Source organism: Ictidomys tridecemlineatus, chromosome 6 (assembly GCF_052094955.1).
Source record: "Ictidomys tridecemlineatus isolate mIctTri1 chromosome 6, mIctTri1.hap1, whole genome shotgun sequence".
In the NCBI taxonomy this organism is placed as follows: Eukaryota; Metazoa; Chordata; class Mammalia; order Rodentia; family Sciuridae; genus Ictidomys; species Ictidomys tridecemlineatus.
In genome coordinates, this window is record NC_135482.1 from 90095566 (window position 1) to 90111050 (window position 15485).

Sequence of the window (15485 nt, forward strand, 5' to 3'; positions counted from 1 at the left end):
ACTATATGTTCTAATAAAATTGCAACCCTCTTTTATCAATAGCGACACCGGTAAAGTTTCAAACATTCCTCATGCTCTTATTTGTATATGAGTATAAGAAATTTCAAGTTATGGAGATTGTGAAGTACTCTTGGATTTATCCCCCCAAAGCTTTATAAGAGCCTTTATATGGCATGATAAAAACAAGTGGTTAGACAGAAAGCTTCCTTTCTCTGTATTTGAGAGAAATAGTATGTTCATGTCTTATGTAAGTTCCAAAGAATCCCTTGTTAAGAAACTGAAATGAGTAAAGAAATATACTCAATTAAAAAATTTTAATTTAATTTTCTATTGATAATCTTTCTGGAAGTTTGCTGAGTTTTTTAAATAAAACAGATATTCTAGGCAGTAATTATCGATGGACATGAAAATTTCTGCCGTGATTAAGAGTTTGTTCTTAAAGAAAAGGTTACTTACAGGACAGCAAAACAAAATTAGAACCAACTCAAATAATTGAAAACTGTTTCAGTGCAGAAAAACACAGAATTTTTGTTACTCTAAGTATAAACCTCAAGATGTATACTTTGACACTTGTAAGGAGGAAAACAAGTATCACTTATAAAAAACCTTTACTTTGAGCCATTGTTTCAGATTTTTATTCCTCAAAACAAATATGTATTTGCATTATAATTTTCTTTTTGGAAAAAAACAAAACCTGACACTCAAAGAGGCCAAGCTTTTCACATCTACTAAGTCACATATCTGATAATTGGTGGAAGTGAAATCTAGATGCTGCTTCTTTGACAAATTTATGCTGTATCTGGTGCTTAACTAATATGGGCACCTCTGAGGCCTTGACAGCAGGCTTACTCGTATTTAGTTATTTAGAAAACATCACATCTTCTAATTGATATTCAAAATAAGAATACTATCAACATATTGATAATGTCTACTTCTGGCAGATACAGAGATGAGTCTGACCAAATTGATCTTCAGAGAAACATTTGCCCCCAGCTCTGAGGACTGTCTGGTTTCACAATTCATGAGAATGTAAAATTCCCCCTCTGGAGAATGCTGATGGCAACCGCTTTTCATGCCTTGCATGGCAGTTCAACTTCTCCTTCTGCCCTTTCCCTTAGTGGTAGTTAATCCCTAATGAACATCTTACATACCAAACCATGTCTCATTGTCTGCCTCCATTAAACCGGGACCGGCTGTAACACTGATAAAGCCAGTGCAAGAAGGAATCCCAGAGATGCTTTGTGATAAAAGATTAACTTGATTTTTTATGTTCAATCCCTAGAAGAATTCAAACCCCATGTTGACATAAACCAATAGGAAAGCTCTTACTCCTTCTCTGGTCACCAAACAGGGAAGTTCAAACCAGGCAAATCCAGCAGCACCTATGCAGAAACTTTTAATGCCTGTCTTTCAGCCCCAGTAAAAACCAAAGAATTTTCCCCTCCTAAACTCAAGCCATTTTAGACCTTTTGGGGTGCCTGTCCTGTATTCCTGAGAAACTCTCTTTATGTGAGTAATATCTATTCATACTCTTGTGATACATGTGTGGAATCCTTAGTCTCTGCTTCCAACCAATTTTGGATGGAAGGTTAATCCTTAAGGACACCATAAAATGTCCTTATTTAAAGTTTCAAGACTGCAACATCTGAGCATTAGTGAAGTACAAGGTCATTCTGAGCATAGGGTCCTGTGTAAAAGCACAAGCCACAGACACATGGAACCAGCCATGCGTGAACCCAACTTCTGACATCAGTTACAGCCTGCCCTTGAATTAATGTTGTGATCTTAATTGGAAAAGTATAATTCATACTTTTCATGTCTCTGGGTACTCTGTCATAGCACTTGTGATTACAGTTGCTTTTCCAGTTTTCCCTTTTCCTGATATTTTCCACTGTACTTCCATCCTTGGTTTTATGTGTTCTCAGGATTGCCCCATTCCATACCATGCCCCCTTTTAAGAAAACCCCTTTATTGTAAAGGATCATTGATTCATGTATGTATTCCATTCCCATGAAATATAAGGGAATCAAAGATATTGAAGACACTATATCTATACTATTTCTACCCTCACTATCCTCCTTACTCAGTGTAAATTCCATATCCCCACATCACATCTTTCATGTACAAACATTGTCAAGTCTTAAACCCTTCTTTCACTTTCTTACCTTCTAGAAAAACTCTAACCTTGGTTAAATTGTACTTTCCAGCTAAACTAATTCAGATTCTTTGAACCTGGGTGGAGTTCACTTTCTAAGTCTTGGTTCATAATCATTAGCTCAAGTGACTGTTACTTTTTCCACCTACTGGATCATGCCATAAGCATATCCTCAGCACGTACATGCAATTTCTTCTGTCTTAAAAAGAAAATTTCATAAGCCTCTATTTGCCTCTGTGTACCTTCTTTCTCTTCTCACCTTTAACAGCAAAACTCAAATAACGAGTTATTTGTGTTTTCTGTCTTCATTCCCTTCAATCTGCTTCATTTATGTGTTTGACTACAGAATATCCTGGAAATGTTATTATTGAGTTTACAAATGAGACCCATGTTACTGAACACCAAAATTATAGTGTCATTATTGACAGTTTTTTTTTCTCACAAACTGTATGATATTCTTTAGCTCTCACTTCAAAGTAAATAGAAATTGACTTTCAATATCTGAAAAGATTCCCTAATCCAATCATCTGTTAAGTTTTGTAAGTATGAATTCTAACTTCTTAACTGGTCTCCCTGCTTCATCTGTGTAAACTTGTTAGCAGATTTCAATCCAGAGGCCGCCAGACTTAACAGTTATAAATTTAAAAATACTGATGTCACTTCCTATTGGAAATACTCAAAAGGGCTCCACTTCATGCCAGATAAAAACCAACATTTCTACAAGATCTTAAAGTCGGGCATAACCTGAGCCCTAAAACTATTTTTGAACGGATCTTCTCATACTTTTCCTTTCATTCATTCTTTTCCAGTCATACTACTTGCCATGCTGTTCCTTGAGCAAACTAAGCATGCTCCTGCCTCAGAGTCTTTGTACCTGCTCTGTTGTGCACTTGATAAACCTGATTCATCTTTATAAGTCTTCGGGTAAAAATGCCACTTTCCAAATGAGTCTTTCTAAGATCACTGTAATTAAAATAACAATACTCTTCCCTATTCCTAATCATCAGTCCATATATTTCTCCTGTGTTTTAGTTTGGCTTGTAGCAGTTTTCACCTTTTAACATTAGCTTAATGAATGATAGATGGGTAGACAGATTGATTATGCTCATTGCATTTTTGCCATCAGTATAAGAAAATTTTCATAATGGCAAGAATTTTTATGTGTGTGGAACATAGCAAATGCTCAAAAATAGTTATGATTTAATTCATCAAAATATATCTACTTATAGGATTCTTAAAAATACTTTGAGGTTATTTACAAGTTCTAACAATTGAAGTCACTTTTGATATTATATTAGTCATTTGTCAAAAGATTCCCTGCAAGGACAAATTCAAAGAATGAAGTGCAAAGGAATAAGACTGAAGAAGCAGAAAATGTAAATTATTTTTAAAATGTAGAGAGATACATGTTAACTAAACACCTCAAAATGTGAACATTTTTAGGGGCTAGGTTTATGGCTCATCAGTAGAGCACTCGCCTCGCACATGCAAGGTCCTGGGTTCGAGCCTCAGCACAACATAAAAATAAATAAATAAAAGTTATTGTGTACAACTACAAAAAAATAAATGTTTAAAAAATTTGGCCATTTTTAAAAGGCAATTATGTAAAATGATTTTAAAACGAATGTAAAATTAAATGGAAAATGACAAGACACTTTGAATTTGGCAAACATTACTGGCCAAAATACTGATGGGTCCATCTTAGCATTCACTTACCAGAGGCCTGTGGTCTTAGTTAAGAAGACAGTTACTGATGTTCTCTTCAATCTTGCCAGGTACCATTGTGTGTATTTTCATGGGCTAAATGATTCATTGCTGAATGAATTGGACAATTCTGTTCTTTTGTTGTTCAGTTAAAAGACAGAGAAAATCTAGTCCACTTTTTAGAAACGTCTTCCTCTTGTTTCAAGTTGTTTAAGCTTTCTTCTTAATGTTTTGCAGCAGTATGGAAAGGTTGTTGTCAAATTTGTCATAGTTTGATATTAAAATATGGGTGCATTAATCTTACAATGACCTTTTTCCTGAACTTAGTCCCAGAAAAAAAGATGCTGCATCTTTTGTAAGTAACTTCAAGGCAAGATATCACACAGCATTCAAATATAAGCTTTTATCCCGTTAATCATCAAGCATTACCTACTTTCATCAATGTTCAGGAGCTTAATTCCAGGATTACTCATCCCCAAAAAAGCTAAATATGAAAATCAGAAGCACAGACCCAAACAATAGAACTTTTATACCATGATAATTAGAAAAGGAACCTATTACCCAGGATTATAATTAGTGACTAACATATTAAATGACCTTTAACATTTACCTTAAGCCCTGGATTTCTGGAAAACCAGCAAGGTTATGAATGCCATATTAGTAATCTTTAATCTTTATTACTGCTGTGGACAGAATTTTAATGATTTTTAAATAGGCAGTGGTCACTAACATATCCCTATTAAAATAAAAAAATCTCATAAAAAATTAAATGGATTAAGACTTCAAATGTACCATCATCAAAAGTATTATCTAATTATGGAGTTCAGTGAACAGGCCAAGTGAAATGGTTGGTAATATTAGTTACTTGCCACATGGGAATGCCTAGGATTTATGCACAAATAGATTCTGCTTCTGTTGCAACATAGTAATTAAGAATTTGTCAGGGAAATTTGACCCTCTAGGGTAGAAATTACTTTGTAAAATAAGAATGGCAGAGCACTAGTCTCCTTGCAGCACATAATTTAACTTGATTATTTATACATCAAAGAGAGTCTGCAGTGACTGCAGTATAATATTTAAGTAGAGGAATATTAAAGAAAGAAGCATCTAGTGAAATCTTTTCCCAAATCTCCGTGAGAAAATAGAAGAAATTTTCATAAAGCATTTCATTTTGCATATAAATTGGGGCCTAGATTGTGACTGTGAATTTACTGCTGTCAAATTTAATTTTTCTTTAATTCTTCAGGCCCAGATGTGAAAGGCTCTGTGTGCAGGCTGCAATTTTCAATGCTTACAGGTAGCTCCCGGATCGATAATGTGTCTTTATGAGAAATTACCGTTAATGCTATTGAGTATGCATTTTGTTTTATAGGATAATAAGGTAATATGAAATGCCAATTCATTCATTAGAAGGGAGCTAAGTGCTTAAATGAAATGGGTGACAGGTCTGAAAAAAGATGTAGTAATGGGCAGGAAGGCAAGAATGGATTTTTAATGACCTAATACTTAAAGGTTTAACCATGTTTTTGCATTTTCTTTTTTATGCATGACTTAATCTATAAGATAAAGAAGTTTATTTAAATTAGAGAATGTGATTTGGCTGGAAATTCTCTCCAAACTAAGTAAAGAAATAATAGCTTGGTTTCAGAACATTTTTCTAGTGGGTTACTGTTACTGGAATCACATCACCTACATTAACTAAACATAGGCATTTCAGAATAAATGCTGTGACAATCTCTGGAATATATTAGAACATCACAAACTGGACCAAACTTAACCTTGTAACAGAAAAAATTATACTTTATTTTTTGAAGTATGTTGGTATAGGAGTTAATTTAAAAACTAATGCAATAACACAAATTTAAGAAAGCTTAGAAAATTTGGCAAACTATGACCCAAGTAACTGCGGATCAGATCCAAGAAATTATTTTTTTAAACAATTTCAGTTAAACTGTGAATATCTGCAAGGATAATAAGAATTTGTAAGTTTTTTACAAACATTTTAAAATATGTTTCCATATCTTCGTGGGTAAAACTTCATGAGTTTCTATTCTTCCTGTGCTAGTAGGCTGAGGGGTGTTCTAATTGTCTAGAAAGCTAGATGGATTCATTAACATGATACCTGTGATCTCATAGAGTACCAGTATGTACTCTACAAGAAGAACATTTTTCAGTAATCCAGTTAAACAACATCTTTGGCAAAATAAACATATCTACTAAATTGAATAATTTGAATTAAAATTATTTGCTCTTGATAACTTGCCCTCTTACTTAATTATATGTAATTCTGAAAGCAATACTTACTTTACTGGTGTGCTGAATGCAGTGTCATGAATAGAATGTTATTAGGCTGTTAGTATCCAAAATGAAAAGGACATATCTCTGAGGATGCTCCCACATCAAACATGCAAATGCAAAGAAACCAAATTCCCAGTTATTAACAAAACAGAGCAAAATAATTGGAACAACTGAGTACCAGAATAACATTGATCCTTTTATGGTGCAAAATATTTCAAACCTGTGTATGGTGCAAAATATTTCAAGCCTTTTGTTTAAAAGTGCATTCCTCTTTTTCAGTATTTGAGAAGCCAAATTGGAGGGGACAATATAGTTTAATGAAAATACATATTTTTTGTGCTCAAAAAACCCAAAGGTCAAATTCCATCTCTTTATATCTACTAGCTGTTTAAACAGAAAAATTATTTAACTCCCCCAAATCAGTTTTCTTTCAAAAAATTTGATGATGCATATATCATTACAGCCAATGGCCATACACTAAAGCTGAATAAAAATGTGTCCACATTGGAACCTTTGATGATGATGTCTCTTGCTTCAACTGCAATCTGCCATCCTTTCCTATCCCACTGCCCTTGCTACACAGCAGTACAGGAACAACCAGCTCCCTGGTTCCACCCCACCTCCTTTCCTCAGCTGAACTCAACATCCCAAGTCTTTCTATCCTCTACTCCAACTGGATCTGATCACCTGAACTCTTTTACCAATGGCTGCAATGCCTTAGTCCCTTACCTTGAGAGACAACTCACCAACAAAACTTCAGTCTTGAGTTTATCCTACTATCCACATTCTCTTCCATAATCAAAGTGCCAGCATTTAAACATGCATGCAGCCACATATTCATAGTATCCAAAACCCAGTTAGTTCCTCAGATCTTTGACAAAGGGTTGCCTCCTTGGTCAATTCTCTTATCAACTTCTTATTACAACTTCTCCTCCTTCATCCTCACAGCCCATTCTTACTCCCATCCTTGTTCTTAATAGACATCTGTATTATTACAGCATTGGAATTCATGAAAGATGAATTATTTGCTCCCTTGTCCACTTCACCTTCAGATTTCCTGCACACACTCTGGCCTTCTAAGAGGATCATGCTCCTCTACTCTTGGGGGCCACCCACCACCAACATCTTTTCTTTATTTTCTAAACATCCTCCAGGGTTTTAGCCTATCCGTTGTATAATATCCATCTTCTTTCTCCTTTTTTATTGGCTTTCTCACTAGTTTTCAAAGATGTATAATCTGTCTAAAATATTTCCCCACACCAAAGTTAAAAATAATTAGAAGGAAAAGCATTTAAAATCTGTTTGGCACAAACCTCTTTTAGTTTCCTTAAGATTTCTCTTTGTTCTTCCTGGCATGTTTCTGGAAATAAAAGCTTTTCCTTTTCTCCCATTTATTCCTTAAATTCCTGTAACATATTCTATCCCTATAATTTCATTGAAACTCTCAGGATAACCGGAAAACTTCCTAATTGCAAATCCACTGTTTGTTTGTTTGTTTTGTTTTCATCTTTCTCAACTTCCTGGAAGAGAGGTAATATTACCACCCTTTCTTTTGTGATTAGGGGAGGAAACATGTTCCTTTTGCTGTCTTTCTCAGCCTCCCATAGGTTCTCCTCTTCTCCTGCCCACTCCTTAAACATCTCTCAATATTGATCTCTAGTTATTCTCCCTCTACACACCCTCCCCGAACACCTTTTCCCTTATCTAATTTTAACTATGAACCAATGTTTATGACTCCCATGTGTGTATTTCTAGTATCAATACCTGCAATGAAGTTCAGACATACATAGCCAACTGCCTGCTCAATATCTCCAAAAAGATCTCAAAGTTATCATGAACTTGTCCTTCCCCATCAATTATTCCTGTTGTATTATAACCTACTTTTCAAAAAACAATTGTGTAAATAAAAGATTGTGAATAAAATACCAAATTCTTTTTTTTTTTTACTCCAACCTCCAGGTCATCTCCTACTAAATTCATCTACTAAATCACTTATATATCTATAATCTTTCCTCTAAACATGCCATAATTCCCTTTGTTTATAGCCTGTTCATTTCTACCCTTAACAATGGGTGCCTAACTGCTCTCTTTGCCTGGAGGATCTCTCTCTTCCAATCCTCCACCTTCCATGAAATTGCCATTAATATTTCATCTAAAATGACATCTGATCATACCACTTGTCTGCTTTGGAACCCTTTGGTAGAACCCTGGTGCCTATAAACCTCTCACACTTTGCTATTATATACTGTATAGCCCTTCATGACCTATCTAACTCTCTTACCTTATCTCCTGCCATGTCCTGCCTCTCACTTTTATGCACTTGAAATCCAATGACTTGCTGTTTTTCTCATGCACCATGCTGTTTCACAGCTCTGTGTTTTAACTCATGCTGCTTAACTGCCCTGAATGTACTTCCCACATTCTTTGCCTGGCTAACTCTTACTCATCCTTAAAACTTTAGTTCCTGCCGTGCAGTCTTCTCGGGGAAATTTTCCTGTAACCCCCTCAGTCTAAGCTAAGTACTCTGAGCTCCCCTGCAGTTAGTGCATCCCCATGGCCTTGCTTTTATATCATGAAGAAATCTTTGTCTTTCTTGCCCTACTAGATGTAAGCAGCTCGTAAGTTAAGACATATGTTTTTCTTTTAGATGGATTTGAGATTCTCAACTTGCTGAAAGTAAGACACAGGATGTTTTTATTTTTTCAATAACTGACACTAAGTCAACACCTACCACTTTCCCCTCAGTTGGCAGCTCCTACTATTGACCACCTTATTCACTTCCATAACTTGTAATTTTCATCATTAGTAGAGCAAACCTCCAGTTCCTAAGATCCTGATGCATCTTTTAAAAAATTTAATAAAATATTCTTTTAAAAAACATGTTCTCTTCTCTCCCGCTCCTGTAGCTTCGACTCTTGCTAACACTGACTATTGACAACTATTTTCCACGGGGCCAGTAGCCACATGGGGCACATTTGATGGCACTTAAGAGAACTGTAAGTGAAATATGATGTACCGGTCTAATTCCCTGTCAAGAGAGATCAAATGGGTTTTAATCTATGCTTGACACATGTGCACAGGCACACACATGCAACTGATAACAGTTTTTCCAAGTTTCGTAAATGTTTTGAGGCAGGATAATGATACAGGATATTCACTTTTTAAAGTATCATCTTGTCACAGCAGCTCCAAAGGTGGTCTGCAGTACTGAAACACTCTCTCTGAAACCAACCCTCGAATTCTCACACCTTTCTCCAGACCCAGTAGTAGCAAGCACTCATTTATTCATTACCTTAGAAACTTTCAAATTTGAGTGAATATTCCAAATTAGTGGAAACTCTCTTTTTTTTTTTTAACTCTCTAAGATGGAGCTGTATGAAGATAGAGCCTTTACTTATTAACACTTCTCTACTCCCAAATGCACGCCTCCTCTCTCATCCAGCTGATAAGAACAATAATGATTCATCCTCCCAGCCCCACAAACTTAAAGTTCCCTGAACTTGACTTGTTGAAATCATTACTTTTTAATTCACTCAAGAAGAATTCATGAAAGCCTACCCTGTGATGGCCATTATAGTAGATGCTGATCACAGGGAACAAAGCATATAACATCTAGTGGAGCTTCAACTCCAAGCTTTTCTATGTGTGATGGTAAAAGCTATGTCAATCAGAAATACAGATCCCACTATACTGGTGCCTAGCATTTGGTGAGCTGTATAATTGGCCACAATCTGTGAAATGAAAGCAGGAAATTTGCCTGATATACAGTGGGGATTAATTGGACATAATTTTTCTTACTCCTATTAATGGAAATGCTTAGATTTTAGTTTAACATTCCAACTTCAATTCAAAAAGATTATATTTTCAACTCTACATGATCCATGTTAAAGCTTTAATACATGTATTTGTCAAAAAAAAAAAACATTAAGGCTGAAATAACTTACAACCTAAAGTCTCAGTGACTCCAAACTACAGTTATCTTACAGTAGATGGGGTAGAGAGAGAAGATGTGAGGGAAGGGGAGGAGGGATAGTAGGGGATAGGAAAGGTAGCACAATACAACAGTTACTAATAGGGCATTATGTAAAATTGTGGATGTGTAACCGACGTGATTCTGCAATCTGCGTTTGGGGTAAAAATTGGGAGTTCATAACCCACTTCAATCTAATGTGTGAAATATGATATGTCAAGAGCTTTGTAATGTTGTGAACAACCAATAAAAAAATTAATAGAAAAAAACTACAGTTATCTCTGGCTCAAGACATATTCATTATTGGGATAAGAACTTCATTGTTTAGAAGTCTGGCAGTCAGGACACTAGGGCACAAAGGAGTTAGGAGTCTCCAATGAGCAGTTAAATGCTACATGTTATCTTTCCATATCCAATAGGCCAGAACTAGTAATCCATCAATCTACAAGGAGAAAAATAAAGTCTAGTATTCTCATTGACCAACTAAAATTTTTTTTAAAAAATGAATTAATATCCAAGAGGCTAATCACTGTCCCCAAAATTTAATTGTGGCCTTTGGTCTCCCAGTGACCTTTCCCCCACACCTCTGTCTTATGATCTTGTCTGCATTAAAGATCTGCCAGTGATCCTGCACTGTCTTGCAAAAAAAATATAAACAATTCCAGAAAGTTCTTACTCAAGCCATCTATGTTGGTCTGAGTGAATAATTCATTGGGTAGAATATAAGATAGTCTTTACAAATGATGGGATTGCTGCCATATAAACAGCAGGTGAAGATAGAACACTGTTTTTGAATTATTTATACTTCGAGTATATAATTTTTGTCATGAGGGAGGGGCAGTCCTGAACATTTTAGGATGCTTTGCAGCTTCCCTGCTTCCCTGTCCTCAACCTCAACACAGCACCTTCCCCATTTTTTTTTTTTTATTTTGTAGTAAATACCAGGGGATTGAACTCAGGGGCACTCAACCACTGAGCCACATTGCCCAGCCCTATTTGGTATTTTATTTAGAGACAGGGTCTCACTGAGTTGCTTAGTGCCTTGCTTTTGCTGAAGCTGTCCTTGAACTCTCAATATTCTTGCCTCAGCCTCTAGAGCCACAGGGATTAGAGGTGGGTGTCACTGTGCTAGATTTACCTTCCCCAATTTTTGTCAACTGAAAATATTTCCAGGTATCTTCCAGCAAGACAAATTTTCAGGGAACAAAAATCACATTCTGTGAGTACCACTGACCTCTGAGAACTTATAAAAACTACAGAGGCTGTTTCATTATTTTCCAATCTAAATTATTAATGCCAATGAATTAATCTCTCCAGTCTTTCCATACCAGAAAAATATCATACTCCAAAAATTGGGTTGTTGTACCTAGACCAGAGACCCCCTCCGATTCATCCATAGACGTTATCTGACCATGCTATCTTTACGGTTGGAATTTCTTGAATTAGTGCTATAAACAATGTCTTTTCTTTTCCTCAAGAGATACATGATGCTTTGCATTCCAAGCAGGGACCTAAATGATTCCTCCCCCTGCAAGAGAAGAGGAAAGAACAAAATCAAGAAGAATCTTTTTAGTTGAGTTAAAGCTGAGGGAACAGAAATCTTGACACAAATCCTCTTAAATCTTATGGAAATTCCTAACCTCAGAAAGCTGAGGTTCCGGAAGGAGGGCAAGCTGTAGTATTGGCACATTGGTCCAGCAATGTCAAAAGTCCTTTGTTCTTTTCATTTTTTTTTTTCCCAGTCTGACATCCATGAGATGTCCCTGGGAATTGGTGGCTACATGAATTTTAAGTGGTAGAACAGGACATAATAGATCCAAAGAAAGAAAAGAGACTCTCTCTCTGAGACTCTCTATTCGAAATAAGAAAACATTTCCAAGAATAGAGGCTGCTAGACTGGGAATTAGAAAGCCAAGGTTACTCCAACTTACCCCAAGCTTTGAAGTAAATGGATTACTCTCTGTGGGCTTCAGTTTTCACATCTATTTAGGGACTAGATTAAAAAACCTTAAACATAGAAAAATAAACAAACAAACAAACAAGTAAATAAATAAATAAACAGCCAGTTTAAAACTTTATGAACTTACATAGAATGTTTATTTTTCTAAACTTAACTATATAATTGGGATCTGAAAGCTAAATAAGTACTAAAGTGATTCACTTTCTCGTTGAAGGATGAAATTTATTTCTCTTCAGGTGACTTCATTGTTAAGTTTTGTTTGACTCTCCTTTGTAAAGTGAATGGCTCCAAGCGCCTGAAGGTGTTGCTGAGTGGAGGGAGGGAATTTCCTCCTAGTCATTCTAAGGTCCCAGAGGCACTACCCATCTCCAGCTCATCCAATCAATAGCCAGTTAGAGCTGAGGAGAAACAGTGAGTAAAAATTACGCAATCGATCTGTCTTGCCCCACTTGGGCCATCATTCACTCTCTGCACTTCCGAGGTTGTGAAGGGACCACTCAGGTTAATGGAAACACAGTGGCAGACCTGATCCTGTGTTTTCTCATTTCTTCTCTCTTGCCCCACCGTGAATGCACAGGTCCAAGGCAGTCAGAGAGGCCAGGCGAATCATGATGGAAATTCCCATCCAGACATCTTTCAAAATTCACCAACACTAATAATGACATCTATTCGCTCTTCCAGGGGAAAAGAAACATAATTTGGGGAATTGAGACAGAATTGTAACCTGCCATAACAAATAAGGTGGTACGTATCCAAAAATATGAAGGGCATTGATTAAGGAAGGGATAATCTATCCCATCAAATACCTCTAAATTGAGATTGCAGTTGGTTTTTCAATAAGGGTAATTGCTTATATTTTTGATGAATTTGAATATTACCAACTTTTAAATAGTCCTCTTGGGATAACTGTCACTACCTACAAACAAATACATCTTTTAATACAATTCATTTGCAGTTTTGTACAAATACTGACACCATGATATAATGGAGAGAGTTTTGTAAGTAAACTTAGCTTCTAGTATTAATCAGTTTTATAATGTTGAGCAAGTAATTTAAAGATTATAGCTTTTTTTTTTCCTTAAAGTTAAGTGGCTGCTATAGGCTCTATGATCTGTTCTGGCTATAAAATTCTTAATCTGTGATTATTTGATTTGAATTTAAAAGGAAAGTTTATTATGTCTTTTTATCCCCAGGATTAGGCATAATAAAACCTCAGTTAATTCTATATTGTTTTGAATCATAAAAGCCAAAAGGGTGAAGTGAAATTTAAAACTGGTTTCAGTTTATCTAATTATGAAATACAAAATACTTAAAAAATCTTTTTATCAATAATTTTTAAAAGAAAATGCAATGTTCATGAAATTTCCTTAACGGTTGGTTTCAAACAGAATCTGATCAAAGTAATCATTTGAACTTCAGTTGAATGGAAAAAAAAATAGAATAACAAAAAAAATCGGGTAGAGAATAAAATATGTGTCATCATATATTTAAAATAAATTTATTTTAGCATCAGTTTTCTGCTGAGGCCACAAGATGATTGATGTCAGCATTCTAAAGTGAGGTGAGAGACAATCATGTAAAAGGGGTTCACAGAAATGGATTTCTAACTCTTTGCTGCCTCATCACAAGGGAATAAAATTAGCAGTTTTGATGAGGTGGGTGAGGATTTCCCAAGAAAATTCTGTCTCTGTGAGAGAGAGAACAGTGCTTCTCATTCTGTCTCTGTGAGAGAGGGGACAGTGCTTCTCACTCCCCATTGGAATTGAAACTTAGAGGCTGCCACTTAGCTTAATCTGCCCCCTGCAGTTTGGTGGACACTGGGCAGTGTAGGACTTTCACTTTAGAAATCTGAAGCAAGAAAAAACATTCATTTAGTTGTTCTAACATCAAAGAGATTAGCAGGTGCTTCTCCAATGTTTTAAGGCAAAGGCTGCCTGAGTGTTTCCTCAGTACCAAAGGAGGCCAGGCAAAAGGGGATATTTGACTTCAAATTGTCTTTGATGCTGTGTAAAATGATGACTACAAAAGTGAGATGCCCTTACCTGGGGGTGGGGGGGGTGGGGGGGCAAAATATATGATTTGCTCAGGGTTAAGAGAGAGGTTATAGGGCTGGTAGAGTGCTTGCCTAGCATGTGTGAAATAAATAAAAATAAAGTTATATCAAAAACTAGAGAGAGAGAGAGAGAGAGAGAGAGAGAGAGGTGTTTTTAACCATAATCTGGAGTACTTAATCTCATAAAGGGAATTGATGATGAGTTATCCTAAACTAGGTTGGGTATCTCAAGGATTTATGTCAGGAAGAGTCAACTAGAAATGCACCAAAGCTAAATTATACCTGCACATTTTTAAATTTTACCCTCGAAGCCTCCCTTCTTCCACCCATCTCTGGCTGAGAAAGTTTGTAACCACACATGGAAAAGATGAGGAGGAGGAGGAGGAGGAGGAGAAAGGTACAAACACAAGACACAGAGAGAAGGACTCCATTGTTTCCCTTTCTATCTCCCACAACATGGTCAGCTTCCAGAGGAGTTGGAGAACAGGGAAAGCTTTTCATTTAATGAATTTTAAAATTAGGTATATGACAAAGTATTGGGCATATTAATTATAGAACTGAGATTGTTAACTATAAAAGTTAAATTTCATTTAGAACTAGCCCTACTGAATAGCTTTTTTTTTTTTAATAGTTGGTATAAGTCAAAGTAGGTTAGGTACAAAATTACTTGTATATCAGCACCTTAAAAAACCAAGTTTGTTGCTTACATAATATATCCAAGAGGGTCACCAGGGGCTCTGCTACCTTTTTGTGACCCAAGGACACCATATGTTCATTCATTGTCATTCAGCGGGGTATGATATTACATTGTTAAGTATTCTGCTTAAAATGACAGAAGTCACTTCCACTTAGATTTCATAGGTCAAAGCAAGTTAGCTAGGCTCTCATAACTTCAGAGTTGGAAGTTAATTTTTTTATCTGTTAGAGGGAAGAGAAAAACTAAATAATCTCTGACCAGTGCTAAGAGTATCACTTCACTAAGTGGAGATAAAAGGCAAAATTTCTCTTTTTGAGATTCTGTTTATCATATAAATTAGGTAAAATTTAAATTATAATTCGCCTTCAACATGGTGGTGCATGCCTGTAATCTCACTTACTCTGCAGGCTGAGGTAGGAGCATCACAAGTTGGAGGCCAATTTAGTCAGATCCGTCTCAAAATTTGAAAATTGTAAGGACAGCCTGTGGATATAGTTCAGTGGAAGAGCACACCTGGGTTCAATCTCCAGATTGGAAAATAAAAATTACAATCAGCCTTCTGTATCTACAGTTTCCCATTAGTGGATTCAATCAACTGAAGTTAAAAAATATTTGAAAAAATAATTCAGAAATCTCAAAATTTGAATT